The 12,437-nt window shown below is 36.7% G+C and overlaps 1 protein-coding gene across 7 annotated transcripts in view; it reads left to right on the top strand.

Annotated features, from left to right (window-relative positions):
- LOC143248572 (protein O-linked-mannose beta-1,2-N-acetylglucosaminyltransferase 1-like) overlaps nt 1–12,437 on the top strand; it is a 103,145-nt gene that overhangs the window by 21,770 nt on the left and 68,938 nt on the right. Inside the window, exon 1 of one of the 7 annotated variants that reach the window (XM_076497028.1) lies at nt 4,664–5,085. The exons of 5 other annotated variants lie outside the window; for them this stretch is intronic. The gene's annotated coding sequence lies outside the window, so the exon portion shown is untranslated. Of the gene's footprint in view, nt 1–4,663; nt 5,086–8,453; nt 8,478–12,437 lie in introns of those variants that run through there. One more of the 7 variants, XM_076497030.1, reaches the window with a different exon arrangement.

The raw sequence follows: 12,437 nt of genomic DNA, 5'->3' as shown, positions 1-12,437 counted from the left end.
GATATTTAAACTTGTTGTGCAAGTTAACTATTTAGGTTATTTGTCATTTAAGAAGCTTTGGTTCTCATCAAACTTTTTACTTTGTGCTTCTAGTCTGAGGGTTACTATTCCTTTTTAAACTTTACACCTTGTCTTCCTAGTCTGACGTTTATTCCTTGAGTTGTCAAACTTTTCATCTTGTCTTCCTAGTTTGATGTTTGTTCCTTGAGTTGTCAAACTTTTCATCTTGTCTTCCTAGTCTGACGTTTATTCCTTGAGTTGTCAAACTTTTCACCTTGTCTTCCTAGTTTGACGTTTGTTCCATGAGGTGTCTTTATTTTTCAGTTAGAATATAATGGAAAGTTTTAAACAAGATTATAATATATATTAGTACTTATGTGGATCGAACAGTTTTTGTTGTAAAAAACGAGGAGATGAGAGTAATTTCGATTTGCTGTCTTATTCCCATAGTGCTGGGCGTGGCCTAGTAGTAATTACGTTAGACTGTGAATACAAAGATTCATTGTAAACGACGTGTGGCCGCCATGAAACACTTCTGTAGGATCAGAATCAATCGTACAGTTCTTGACTGTGGGTGCTGTTGTCTAGGTACCTACTTTATGGTGTTTGTGTTAGAATTAGGGGCAGCTGTATAGAGACAGCCCACGTGTATTTTCGCGCAGAATTCCTAAATAGACAAAAGACCTACTCTAGCCAGTTACAGTCCTGCTGCAGACAAGTGGAAAGGCTGTTAAACATTTGTTTCTAAGTGCACTGACTCCCACTAGGGTGATGCAATCAGTTCACTCTGGGCTCCAGCTTTTCTTATCTGAAGGTAGGTGTTAATCAGACTTAATATACGTATAAATAAATCTAAAATTAGATTAATGGACAGCATTAGCTTGTGGAGGATGAACGATATTTCTGGGAGCAGATACCGTCGGGTCCGAAACCAATTTCTTCTTTCCCTCTGTGTTATAACTTGTTCGTGTTTTTGTCTTTCTAGCCTGCTGCCTATGTATACTAATTTCGGAACAAAGTTACAAAGTATTCATAAATAGTAAACGTTACATTAGATGTTACTAGTGACCTTGGAAACTCTGGTTCCCCGTCAGCTTTTTCGAATTATGTAATGGAACGCGCGCAAGTTTTACAATAGCATCTGCGTGCTGTTAGACTGGCAGCAGATGAAGCTTTGGCTTGACCTGTATCATATTAATACGTCGACAAACACCCTGTTTGATACCCAAAGAGTGGTCATTTCTCGAGGTTTTGTTGTTCTGACGTCCTGCGAGAGCCAGTTGCTTTAGAACGTTAGATTCTATACACCCTTGTTTCAAATTTTTCGTACTTCAAAAGAGGAAAGAAAAACATTGGTTGGGTTCTGCTTTGTGTACACGTTTTTATTCAAACAAGTTTAACGAAGGAAAACGCAGACCTTTCTAGGTCGAGTAAAGTGTGTTATTTATTGAGTAGTGGAAAACAACTTTGTTCACCTTAAATAACACTTTTTAACATGTTTCAATAAATATGTCATGCACTATCGTTTTGTCTGCTGGTTTCGCTCGCTAAATTGTGTTCCACTTGGGTGTTGTTGGAGAATCTGGTTCGTAAAACCCTTTACAAAATTGGTTTGTATGGATTGTGTGTGACTTCTACACACACACAAAAGCAGGTTAAATTTTTTGATGGTTAAAAGAGTCTTGAGCGTGAAAATAAAAGGTTTGATTAGTGTAAGATATTACTTTATGAAGAAAAATACGGTTACAGAAACATTACCAAGTAAACGAGAGTCATTCATCTTTATGAGATGCTACATATTTCCTGTAACACTTTACTGTCGTGTAACAGTAGCATCAGAGACAGAAATGTGCTCTTGCCTTATTCAATTGTATTATTTCTATTCACTGGCTACAGTGGTACTGCACGTGACCTGACGACTTCTCGCTGACGTTGACAACCCTTCCCATGACCAAGTGGTTAGGGCGCACGACTCGCAAGTTGCGGGTCGCGAGTTCGAATCCCCGTTCCACCAAACATGCTTGCCCTGTAAGACATGGAGGCGTTATAATGTGACGATCAATCCCACTATTAGTTAGTAAGAAAGTAGCCCAACAGTTGGTGGTCGGTGGTGATGACCAGCTGCCTTCCCTCTTGTCTTACACTGCTAAATTAGGGACGGCTAGCGCACATAGACCTCGTGTAGCTTTGCGCATATTCGTAACAAACAAACAGCCCTCTTGTCGTCCAATTGTCTATACTCCTGAAAATACAGCTATTTCCAAAGGGTCTTTTGTTCGTAACTTGACTGTTTTGTAATCGTTATACCTGCTATATATGAAGTGATCGATTTGTACTGTGTACCTGTTGATAGGCTATGTTTATGTGTATACACACACTGCTGTACTGACACCTGTTTCGTGCATTTATGGACATTGTATTATATATTTACGTGGGTAAGGTCCCTACGTGTAAGATTCATGGTCATTAAATTAAATGCCATGCAATGCACGCTCTGAATTATTCTAGAATACTCTCTCTGGTCCCATGTTTTGTTGTAATCTATACTCAGTAATACTCTCGGGAAATAAAATCATCTTAGAATAGTCGGTAGAATTTTAATCACAGCTCACGTACATGACCATACAGGGGTATTTTATTATACTTTCGAAGAACAGCATATTAATGAGCAACGTTTCTCTGTACCCCAGCGCACGCCCACACACACACACACACAGAAAGAAAATTAAATAATATTTGTGCGTTGAAACAGCGAATCTCGAGGCACGTTTCTTTGACAGACAATTGTGCAAAAACTATTGGATTGCAACAAAAAGATTATCGGAACACGTACGTGACACATTAGCGGAATTTTGAAAATAATAATTAAATTCGTTTACATTTCGAATGGTATAAACATCTTTTCCATGCTGGCTAACCATGACCATAATTAATTATGCTTGTTATAAACCATTAGTGTTAGGCTTATTATATATATTTGCATTGAATTCTTTATAGAGTCCCTGATGGAAAGCGTTCACGTTGTAACAATTACTGTGTTAACAAATGGCCTATATAAATAGCGTTCCTTCCACTGTGTTTGTTACCCAGCCAGTTTAAAGAGCTCTGTATTGAGCGAAATGCGTCTGCAAATGAAAATATGACTAAATAAAGACTGTGGTGTTAAAATATAATAGGCCTGATGACATTTTCATTTCTTCATAGTAACACATACTCTTTCAATGTATTTTAAAAAGGATTTTATTAGCGGTTATAATGACAGTATATAACTCATTACAAACTAAAGATAACAACTGGATTACAAGGAAATATGCTATGTGATACTACCAGTGCGAATGATTATGGTTAGAAAGTGTGGTGTACATGGTAAACGCCTTGCATATCGGCCTTCATAGAAATGCCTTCTTAAAGAGAGAAAATGTGATATAATTATCGTAAAAGATAAACATCTGACGTTGGCCAAACTTCCTAATGTCATGTATGAAACTATTTACTTTATAAAGATGATGTAACAACGTTGTATGTTTCTCTGCATAAAGATTGTAGTAATTGGCTAAGTGTCAAAACCCACGTGACTTGTTAAGCAATATTGACATCTAAATAATTTAATATTCTGCCATCGTAAAAACTTTATTTTCCATCAGTTAAACATCTCAATGCCTTGGAAAACCCTGTCACAACTGACATTCTGGCCCTTTCAGCAGTGGGGGCGTTATAATGGGACGATCAATCCCACTATTCGTTGGTAAAGGAGTAGTCCAGGAGTTTGCGGTGGGTGGTGATGACTACCTGTAGTCTTACACTGCTAAATTAGGGACTGCCAGCGCAGATATCCCTCGTGTAGCTTTGCGCGAAATTCAAAACAAACCAAGCCTAGAAAAACAGCGCCATCTTCAACATATAGCAATAAGTAAAAGCATATCAGCGATAAAAATGTTCTGTTTTCACCCATTCCGAAGCGAAGACTGCTCATGTAAACTGTCACCTGACCATGTGGTTTAGGCGGCGTGTAAAAGAGTCACTAGAGGACGCTGTAACAAAATGCCATAAACAGTCCTTGTGCCTTTTTTACTAGTTCAATTTTTTTATTTTTCGTATTAAAGAGTCACTCGTGTGAGTAGAACTTTTCTTTTAGGGGCAGTTTGGCAAAACGGAGATGTTAGGCTTAACGCTGCACTAGTCACATGAGTAGAATGTGTAGATCGTCAACACACGAGTCAGAATTTATATGAGAAAACTACAGGGCGTACAGTTCCTTTTGTGCCCTTGAAGTTAATTAGCTCAATAAATTCTATACAAAATATTTACCCACAATAAAATTAATTTCGGGAATATACGTATGCAGCATATATTAAAATTAACAACTATAATATTGTATCACTTTCGACTGGAAGACATATCTTCATCAGGGTTAAAAGATTTTACCTCTAAAGACAATAGGTCTATCAGTCGAAAGTTATAGGCTTTTGTCCTTGAAGATGATAAGTCCACCAATCAGAGTTCGAAGTTTGTACCCTTGAAGAAGATAGGTAAACAGGTCAAAAGAACTAGTTTTATCGTTTGTTGTTTTGTGTGTGTGTGTGTGTGTGTGTGTGTGTGTGTGCTAATATAATAAACGTGTTTTAATCCTTCAGAGTTTTTAGTGTGTGTTTAGTAGACAGCTATCTATCTGTATATTTCTGTTTTGTTCGTTATTTTATTTAAATATTAAAGGCAGTGACTCAACCTATCCGGTGATTCAGCAGTCGGCTTGAAGGCTTAAAACCCCAAACCTTTAAGGATTCGATCTATATGTCGGGCACGGCACCGATAGCGTGTTGTGTGTTTTTCCACTCGTCAACAAACATACATTCAAGACAGATCTCAGTTACTAGTTGCTCGTGCATAGAAGACTTCCTTGAATAATAATATCAGCCTGTGACCTGTGGTGACCCTTGGGCACGTGACGTTACTGATCGAGTTTTCATGTTTGTACTATAGCGCTTAACCCCGCTCGAACCTTCCAGTTTGGTAGGTTATGATACGTTGTTAAGGCCCGATGGGATTCCAACAAGTTCGTCTCGTGAAGAGATCACAAATTCAACAGTTAGTATAGTTCCCGTAGTCCCACAGGCACTGAGTGACTCATAGAATAAAATCGTGATCCAGGTGTGTTAAACAGAAAAGAAAAAAAATGTATACATTACGTTGCAAAACCTGTTAGTTGTGTGTGTGTAAATTTTGAACTATAACTATTATATTAAGACCTACCAGAAAGGAATGTGACCATTTAATATTCGTAAATACCAATTGAATGACTGAAATTAATTGACGTCAATGTGCCATCATGTAGTTTGTAAAATATGTCGAAGGTACCAATGTTTATTCTTCTATGTTTTTATTTTAAGTAAATTAGCCGGAATAAAAGTAAATTATACTTCATTGTTTAAGTTATAAAAGGGGCCCCGGCATGGCCAGGTGGGTTAAGGCGTGCGACTCGCAATCTGAGGGTAGCACGTGCTATCTATATGACTTGTCATCTCATTACAATGTAAGCGTTGCTGTACTCTAAATATCACCTGAAAAATTATTGAAGGGCATTGCTATCGACATACACCGTGTTGTATTGAGCAATATTTTCCCTGGACAGTTACAGGTATTATCCATAACGAGAACAACTGGCCAGGTGGGTTAAGGCGTTCGCATCATCGTCGCGCCAAACATGCTCGCCTTTTCAGCCGTGGGAGCGTTATAATTTGACGGTCAATCCCACTATTCGTTGGTAAAAGAGTAGCCCAAGAGTTGGCGGTGGGTGGTGATGACTAGCTTCCTTCCCTCTAGTCTTACACTGCTAAATTAGGGACGGCTAGCGCAGATAGCCCTCGAGTAGCTTTGGGCGAAATTCAAAAACAAACGAACAAGTAACAAAACTGCACAAATGCAGTTCTATGACGTATCGCAGAATTCTCGGAATAGAAGAAAAAAAAGCGCCATCTCGTAGTGAAAGTCAGAATATTTTATAAGGAAAGCTTAGGACGGTGTCGATGTAATATTAATGTACCAGTATAATGGTTCTTTTGTCCGAATTTCGGGTAAAGGTTGATTCTTACATTACTTGTACATTTCTAAACTACCGTAGTGATATAAACACTACGCGCCATCTGTTAAGTCACCTTTATGTATCTATGTGCATTAATGATATAAACGGTTATAGTTATAATAATTTAGCATCATAATTCATGTGGTTGTTTTATAACTCTTTCTGAAGTTCTAATATTGATATTGTTATAGATGCCTGTATGTCAACAACTTGACACGAAGTTCATATTAAACTTACCTTTCTAACCAGATCCACATTTATTTCTTGAGTAATCTATAAACAAAAATAAAGTCGAACAGAAAGAGGCTGTTAACTACTGCGACCCCCCCCCACGTCCTTTCGACCTTTGTTTTTGAAGGTTAACCGCACGAAATAAACTTTTACAGTTTGCTTTGTTTTTGCCGTTCACATTACATAACGTTGTTTATGTGCGTGTGTGTGTGTGGGTGGGAGATTATGTAAACTTATAAAAATGACAGTCAATGTTATACGACAGTACCAGCATGGTCAGGTGGTTAGGGCGCTCGACTCGTGTTCTGAGGGTCGTGGTTTTGAATCCCCGTTGCAGGAAACATGCTCGTTCTTTCACCCGATGGGGCTTATAATGTTATGATCAATTCCACTATTCGTTGGTAAAAGAGTAACCCAAGAGTTGGCGGTGGGTGGTGATGACTAGCTACCTCCCCTCTAGTCTTACACTGTTAAATTAGGGACGGCTAGTGCATACAGCACTCGTGTAGCTTTGCGCAAAATTCAGAAAACAAACAGTATCGCTCGACCCGCACCCCTGAGTTAAAGACATTTTTTGTGCTAATGTAATCATTTTACGATAGCTCGATTCGGCCTCCCCTCTCCACCTGATGCTGCTAAAATACTGAGGTTTTTTTTTCCAGTAATACCGTCGGGTCGATCATGGCTATCGATTGCTTCTAGACTAAATGTGGATCCCCTTCGTTATGTATATCCTCCTATACATTCGCATGTCGATGATTTCTTAGCAGTACATGTTCGTTAAATACTAAAACCAAAATCTTTCAATGTATTTATTTAGTGCAAGTATTGGAGTATACTAAAAGAAACTCCTGGCAAGGTGAGGGGTAGCAGTGTGTGTGTCGAAATTGTTATTTATTTATTTTACACCTACGTGTGATAAGCCTTTTGAAAATGCTGCTCCACTTACAAAATGCTTTCTAGTATCATTTGAAGTGGCAACGTGTAAGAAACTTGAACGATTTTACCTTCACTCACGTTGTAATGTTTCCTAATGCTGCCGTCACGTCACATTCTCCTCTGTTTTTCTCAACCGTATCCAGGCTCGGATATTATTAACATTTCAAAATGTGACGTAACTTGATATAATAAAATGTAGATTTATGGTATGTTATTGTTGAGCTGTTCTTAGCATGACTGAACTGTTGAACAATTACTTTTCATGGTGGGCGGTATAAGTAGTTCATAGCTTTGGCTTTGAGTGTTAATAAAGTTTGTAAGGTCAATGAAATAACTAGTGACAGATAAGCTTAAACTGGGCCTGGCGTGGCCAGGTGGGTTAAGGCGATCGACTCGTAATCTGAGGGTCGCGGGTTCGAATCCCCGTCACACTAAACATGCTCGCCCTTTCAATCGTGCGGAGTTATAAAGTGACGGTCAATCCCACTATTCGTTGGTAAAATAGTAGCCCAAGAGTTGGCGGTGGATGGTGATGCCTAATTGCCTTTCCTGTAGTCTTACACTGCTAAATTAGGACTCGAATCCTTGATTTTAGCGTTGTAAATCCGTAGACTTACCGCTGTACCAGCAGGGAACAATGAATAAATAATTATTGTTCAAGTATTTGTAATTACCCTGAACAGAAAACCTGCAGTGATTTGTTGTTTTTCTCTTCTGAACAAAATTACAGATTGCACAAAATAGTATTTTATCTGTAGTACAGGTCTGCAAAATTAAAGTTAATAAAAGTTGTTTTGGTTTTAATAACAGATTTTTCCATAAATCAGCTAAGCAGATTTCGAAAATAATGTTGTTGTTTTTTCCTATAACGTGACGATTTTTACAAATTGAGAAGAAAAAAAGCTCTTGGACCAAATTATTATTTCATTTACCACAATGAATAGTTTTTATTGTTATTTTTCTTATGTATGGGTTCTAGAACAATCGATAAGACTCTCATGTCGCGATTAGTCGATAGAAATCTGTAGCCAGTAGTTATCAATATTTTATGACCCTCGGTCACGGAAAACGGACCCCTTTGGATGTCGCGCATATTTTTTAAATATTGTGTCCCAGAAGGTGCTGATCAGTAGAAATAAACTACTTACCTCTACTGATCAGACTCTCTGTTGTTTGTTTTTTTCAGATTTGAAATCCATGAAGTATGAAAAACGTTACAGCTGTATATGTAAGTAAGGGTTTTTGAGGTTTCAGCGTTTCTATATTCACCATAATCAATGTCATAACCTTGCTTTCTTCTAATGTGATTCTATTTTGACCTCTCGAGACACGTCTACTTCTCTTTCTCCACTTTCAGCATATTTTCTTCACTTCCAATTAATATGATTTGCTTTATTTAAGTATGAATCCAAAGCTTAACAACATGACACAGACTAAGCAGATTCCTTTCTATGTTTATGTTATTAGTAAAGCATTTTACAGATTTCACTTATGAGTATATCTGTTGAACCAGAATCGTTAATGATTGTATTATTGAATTACATTTACGTAGTCTGGCGTCTTCAATCAATTTTTCGGCTCTGACGTGTTTTTTGTTGTAATTTTCCTAAATTTGGGTCGTTTTTGTTTGTTTTTTGCGACTGGGGTCTTTAATAATGACTAAATTTGACCCCATTTCAGTGAAAATGGTTCACTTATGTAGAAGCACGTATGATATTTTGTGAGATATTTGTACGTGATAGAGAAAAATAAATATAATTTTCGGATTCAGCGTACAGGAACTGCTGTAGATGGCGTATATTTTGGAGATATATAACAATCCAAATAACAAGAAAACAATTTCACAAATATATGCTTAAAAACATTAAACTCGTTATAACGGGTCTTAAGCTTACATAGGCTTCTGCACTGAAAAACAAACACTATAGAACAAATATTTTAAATTACTTAATGGATCTGCAGCCTACAGTCGTTTATTACTTTCATGTTTTCATAACAGAATTATAGAGGGTGCGTGTGTGTGTTTTCTTATAGCAAAGCCACATGGGGCTATTTGCTGACCCCACCGAGGGGAATCGAACCCCTGATATAGAGGGTGCATAATATTATTCAGTTAGTAATTCCGTCAAAGATGCTTAAGCCTAAAACTAACTTAGGGTTACCATTGTTAATACCACGTATTAATATCAATACAATATTAATATCCTTGATATAATCATGCTAACCAATAATCAGAGACAAATTTTACTTTGTAACATATATCTTAGCAAATCTCAGCATCTACTCTAGGTTTATTTTATATTTCGTCATTATCAAAAACTAAACAGTTTGTTACATTCACGGCCATTTGTCGTAGCGAAAGTTGAATTTAAAAATGTCTGTTCTTACTGATTTGGGGCTTTGATACCATTGTAAAGTTGTGTGCTGATGCTGTAATTATGGTAGGTCTAAAATAGGAAAAACTTAAGCCTATAAGATTTTTAATATGTAGTGACAGACTTGTTAAAATATTAGAATTGTGGAACTGAAGTTAAAGTTAGACTAAACATGGTTAAAACGTTAGAATAACGATAATACTTAGCTCAACAGTTCTTATGGAACTCTGGAATTGTGGAGTCGTTAAGAGGTATCTCGGATAGAGATAAGGGAACTGATGTTATAAGATGACCAAGTCAATCACTTGACATCAATCCGATTGAAAATTTATGAGCTGAGTTAAAGCGATTAACGAAAGATCTAAGTGAAACACAGAAGATGAACATTTTGAAGTACTCAGAGAAGGATGGTAACCAATCACTCAGTAATATCTGTACAAACTCAGTGAAAGCATAACCATATCGATATGAAGTACCAGTGAACTTCAAGGGAATACCGAGTAAATATGAACTTGTGAAACTGTCTTGTGTTATTTTGAGTTTCATTTCTACGTTCGATTATTGCAGAGAAACTTGTTCAATCATTTTGTAGGATAATTGGAATAAGATCTAATAAACTACAGCAGGTGCACAAGTTTTATGAGTACATATTACTGAAATTATGAAAAGTTCAGGTATTTATGAAAGCTAGTGTTAAAATTAGGAATTGAGATCATATTTGAACAGATCTCGTCGAGTACGTTCTGAAAACATAGTTTTATATTTTTTATGTTGTCCAGTAAAAGGTGTACGAACATCTATATAACAGATATATAAATAAACAATAGAATAAAAACGAACTACATTCTAGAAGGGTAATTATGCTTAGGCCTAAAATTTGTGATAAAAATCACATAGCCTACAGACGTTTTGCCCCCTCCTCCATATTCCACAAATGTTAGGCCTAATATCTAAGGCATTACCAGCATTTGGTGTAAACCGTAATATTTGGATAATTAGACTTGTTAGGCCTGATAACAGATGATGATAACAGATATGGCAGGGCCGCTGAACTGTTAGAAATGTGTAAGATCGTTTTAATCCGTGTGACTGTAAAACTCAAGGTTAAAGTTATAACACAAACTTGTGATTAAAGTCTCGTATTATTCAGCTTTCAATCCGTTTACGTGATTCATGCTTGGGTGTAGAAAATTAGACGCGTAAACAAACTCGAAGAAAAACATTAATGTGATACTTCTATATGCGTTATACACGCGAGTTTTTGTACAGAAGATTAAATTTAACAGTGTTCTTGAAGATTTCATAATTAGACGTTATTCATTAGTGATTTATTAAAGTCAGAAATGTTATGATGTTTTATTCTTTGAATTTCTTTATCACTTTAAGTATCCGAAGTTAACTAGTTATAGAATCATCATAGATATAAAGTAATAATGTTTATTATTAAAACCTAGAAATTAAAAAAAAAATGTTTTAAGGATAATTTTCCTTGAAAAATAAACAAAATATGGTTTGTTTTTTTAAATATTAATAAAGGTGTTATACTTCATTGTTATGATAGTTGTCTTATCGAAGCATTTTCCGTACAACCTAGCGTAGTTAAGGCACTCGACTCGTAATCCGAGGGTGGCGGGTTTGAACGTAGGGGCGTTAATGTGATGGTAAATCCCACTATTCATTGGTAAAAGAGTATCCCGAGAGTTGGCGGTGAATAGTCATGACTAGTTGCCTTCCCTCTAGTCTTACACTGCTTAATTAGGGACGGCCAACGCAGATAGCCCTCGAATAGCTTTGCGCGAAATTTAAAACAAACCAAAAGTGAGATAGCTGAATTAATAGTTAAAAATAATAAAATGCATACAAAATATTTTTTTAAAAACTGTATGAGTTTGTCAACAAAATAAAAGTTACTTTTACTGTGCCGATCGGAATGCTGAGGTTAGGATTAACTGGTGAATATTGAACACGAAGATGGCGACCAATGAAACAATTGTGTATTTTGTGTATACGTTAAGCCTAAACAGCATTCAACATACTTTTTTTTCTTTCTTTTTTTACACACCACTCGGTAGAAATTTTTAAATGTCTAATTAAGAGGTGCGTTATGTTTGTGTGGTCAAACTAATTTTGTGACCAATACCATTGGCGTGAAGCAGCTTCCCACGAGTGTGCACGAACGCTGAGATTCACTGCGATTTCTCTCTCATCCATAATTACGCTCTAGACTATATTAAACGCAATGTATATATGATACTATGTTTTGAAAAGGCTGGGCTTTTGCTTGCTATGGGTAGGGAAGGGTTTTTTAACCTGCCGGGTTCGATGTTCTCTAATGTCAGATCATGCCTTTAAATGTGACCTTGGGAACATATTCGTGAAACTCTTGGTTGCAGTGGTTCAGAGATGTCCACACTTGGCTGAACATACTTTCATTTTTGTGGGCAGCAGACCGGGTTTGGTTCGAATATTTGGTGCGTGTAATAAGCACTGCTAATGTGTCATTCATACGTGTCATTCATACAGGCAAGTACCTTGACAAATTTATCAGAGAAAGTAAGAAAGGATTTGTGTGTGTGTGTGGAAATGTGAGATAAATATATGTGAAAAACATTAAAAAACTCTCAACGTTATCTCACTAAAATCGAATTCCAGACTTTGTTTTATTGTACACTGACTAGTATGGATTGAGATTTGGTGATTGATGTACCAGAATATAGAGTTTAGCTTTTGAGGTTGTCAAGGTATCTTGGAACCTGCATGGACATTTTTTGTTACTCCCAATTTGTCGAAACTACATACAGATAGTCAGCACA

The sequence above is a fragment of the Tachypleus tridentatus genome, chromosome 4 (assembly GCF_004210375.1).
Source record: "Tachypleus tridentatus isolate NWPU-2018 chromosome 4, ASM421037v1, whole genome shotgun sequence".
Lineage (NCBI taxonomy): Eukaryota > Metazoa > Arthropoda > Merostomata > Xiphosura > Limulidae > Tachypleus > Tachypleus tridentatus.
The sequence above is the reverse complement of the archived record's forward strand: the minus strand, read 5'-3'. Positions and strand labels throughout refer to the sequence as shown.